At 31.7% G+C, this 3,674-nt stretch overlaps 1 pseudogene; it reads left to right on the top strand.

The window, feature by feature from the left end:
- Positions 1 to 2,881: 2,881 nt before the first annotated feature.
- On the top strand, positions 2,882 to 2,978 carry LOC122099900 (annotated as a pseudogene).
- Positions 2,979 to 3,674: the final 696 nt, after the last annotated feature.

The raw sequence follows: 3,674 nt of genomic DNA, 5'->3' as shown, positions 1-3,674 counted from the left end.
GTGCTTTTTGTGTGTTTGTGTTTTTTGTTGTATTTTTTCACTGAATTACAAAAGGTTGTGCTAGTGTGTTTCAATTAAGTATGTCCATCTAATTGTCCAATGTTCCTGGATCAGAGTCACTCCTTCTATCCTTCTCAACCAACCCCTTCTACAAGATTTATTTCCGATTTACCACTTCCTTTCTCACATGTGTACATTGAGTATTCTAGCTGTACTTGAACCTTGTGCCATTTTTCATTCATTCTATGTCTTTACAATTATTCCTCTCTGGTTTCAACTTCCTGATAGTCATTCTGTTAAACTGTCTGCTCCTACTTTGAAAGGTTTATATACATTCCATGGAGTTTCAATTCTGCATATACTTAAACTGATGTCAGCTTATATTTCCATAATTCATTCATCTGAAGTAACAATTTGCAAACCTGGAGACATGAAGCACCTAGACCTGATTTTATTCCCCTCCATTTGGAAGATTAATCTGTAGTCAACAAGAAAGTTTAAAAATGGCTGAGAATGTATTCCTATGGCTTTGGAAAGTGGTTTGTGATTATTTTATTTTACATGGGATAATATTTTCTACTACCTATGAGTTTTGGAAAAAGAAGAAAACTAAAATTTACTACTGTAGAGGAATATGATAGAGAAAGAAGACATATTTTATGTTTGTCAAATCTCTGATGAGTACCCATATTCAAGACTTAAAGTCATATTTCTTACTATGTTAGATAGGGAAAACATAAAACACCATATGATAGGGCAACTATTCATGACTTTTTAAAAAGTATTTTTTATGTGATGAAATTTACTTTATTAGCTAATGTTTTGGTTTGAAATATGGGAGGCTGATCTATTTAACAAATTTTCGAAAGCACCTACTGAAAAACACAAATGGTGAGGGGTCCTATTTCTACACTTTAATGAATGGTTGAACCTGTTTGGCATTAGTGCTGGGTAAAAAAATCAACTCTATTTTAACTTGCTCCCTATACTTGAAAAACTAGTAACGTCACTAAATATCATCTACTTGTAAAGTGTTATTTTGGCAAATGTGTTTTTAAAAAGTTTATTTGAAAAGGAATATACTTTCAGGAGATTAAATGTAGGTTATCATTGGTTTGAGAATGACAACCTTTTTACACTACAGAACCAAGTTTGACTGAAGTACTAGTGTTTTGAAGCAATAAGGTTCTTCTCAATCAATGTTTTTTCTGAATTATATTTGAACTGTATGACAAATATTCCTAGCATTGGTAGATCATTTATGGATCTATCTTTCCAGGAACTATTTTTTTGGCCTGATGATGCTGGACCGAAATCATTCATTAATGATTAGAAGATGGGTATTACAAATCATTTTGTGACATTTGTGGTCTTGTTCACTCCTATGGGATGGTCATCTGAAAATAGAAAATTTGAATTACTGTACTTTCACATTTTGTGATTTCATATTGCATTTTAAGTTGCCTTGCATTTCCCAAGTGCTTACTGCTAATTCCTGCATTTTAAGGAATTGGGCCCCTGAAATATAGGAAATGAGAAATTAAGATGGGTCTTCAATTACTTTCTGTTGGTATGTTGCATGGGCCTCGGTGAGATCTCTTGCCCTAGTTATTTGATGATGCAGGTAACTGGGACCTGGGATTCTAGGACCCGTGGATCCTCTGGAAGAATAATACCTTTTAGACATCATATCAGCAAAATTTGAGTATAATCAGTAGGAATGCTTCAGAAATATGGAGAAAAACAGTTTGGGACCAGCGAGTTAAAACAATAAACAGAGCAGCAGAGTAAAATCCCTTATAGATTAAAGAAAACAACATTGGTTTTTTTACCATGTGAATTCAGAAACCAAGAACAATTAGAAGGTATCACAAGTTTACACTGAAAACATTGCATTGATACTTTTTATATTCTAATATATATTCTAATCCTGATTATTTATATTCCAATCTATTTATTGTAATAAATATCAATTAATTTGTCCAATTATAAATTAATTCCAGTAAGATTCACTGTGTGAAATATAAAATCAGCACATAAATATAAAATATATAAGTATATATAATATAAGAAAATGCTTTGCATTTTTCTCTTGTGGTTAAGGTAACAAAGGCAACTGTTTTAAAATATTATTCCATTACCTCTACCTCAGTGTTTGGTAGAATTAAACTTAAAGCTTTACCATTCGGAGATGTACAGCCTAGAGGCAAGAGGAAACACTGTGATTAAAACATTACCAATTTAAGGCCTAATAACAAGGAGAAACATATGGACTTCTCCTGGAGCCTCCTGAGTAGATAGGATTACAGGCATGAGCCATCAGCGCCTGGCTTAGTCTGAACAGTTCTGTCTGAACTGTTCATCACTTTATGATCCTTTGTAACTAAGATTAGTTTTGCTCCAATAAAACAATCTATGCTGTCAGGGTAAGATATTCTGGTAGGTCTGTTCTTACATGGAGCAAGGGTAAAGGGTCAGGCAGACATTTGTGCCAGTAAGACCTCATTTGGGAAGTTTTAAGCTGCAGAAGTTTAGAAGTAGCTCTTAAGCAAGGCTTACTTTGAATCCATTAGCTCCACAAAGCTAAATCAGTTAAAAAATAAGTACTTGAAAATCCATCACCTTTGGACCTAGCTATGAAGGCTTCAATGTATGATCAAATTTCAAATGAAAAAGACTTAAAATAGTTTTTGACAAAAAATTGCAAATGTGAGCAATTGAACAAACAATATAAGTTTTTTCCACCATACACAGAATTTTGCAGAAATAAGATGAATAGCAAATTTGGGAACAATAGGTTTCCTGGTTGCAAATAGGCAACCAAGGATATATGCCTATCTTAAGTTTGCATCATTAACTACGTAAATTTACAAGATACTACATGCTTCAGCAGCATGTCTACCTGAATTACAATACAGAGATTAACATGGCTTTTGCACAAGGATGATATGAAAATTTGTGAAGTATTCCATATTTTTCATTCTTCAGATGCAAGAAATGAAAAACAGTTATGAAAAAGTTGATTACAAATATACAAGTGTAATAATACATATAATTCATAGAAATAAAAGTTAGTTTGACATGAGTGAATTCAATCTTCACCTTTTTATAAAGGCCTTTATATAGGATAACCTTTATAAAACTTTTGAAATAAGATAACATTGTCATTTTATCCCAAAGAAATAAAATTCTATAAGGACCTAGGAATTAAAGGAATCTTAAACTGTTCCTATATGGAACGCAATCTGAAAGAACACATTTATTAATGGACCTATATATTATAATATAATGTCGAATTCAAAGTATTATATCTAGGAGAGAAAGAAATAGATTATGGACATTATACAAACAGAATATAAATATTTTAAAATATACTTTTTTCAGACAAGCACCAGAAATATCTTTAGTTTCTCTACTACTCATTTCAACAGATAAGTTAAAATTATTTCTGATTTAAAAAAATCACAAACTCTATAGATATCATTATTGATGTATACAAACAACTCGAATATATTTTGACATCAAAATCAGGCAATTCACTTGGAAGAATACCATGGAATCCATGAATTTCTAAAGTAAAATATTGCTGTTGCTTGTTATTGTGAAAATATTTTGTATGGACACATGGGATGGACTGGCAATTTTGAAATTTAAGAAACTTAATGGAAACATTA

This window comes from Dipodomys spectabilis, unplaced genomic scaffold (assembly GCF_019054845.1).
Source record: "Dipodomys spectabilis isolate Male_0828 unplaced genomic scaffold, ASM1905484v1 ptg000545l, whole genome shotgun sequence".
NCBI lineage: Eukaryota > Metazoa > Chordata > Mammalia > Rodentia > Heteromyidae > Dipodomys > Dipodomys spectabilis.
This window is presented reverse-complemented; position numbering and strand designations above follow the sequence as displayed.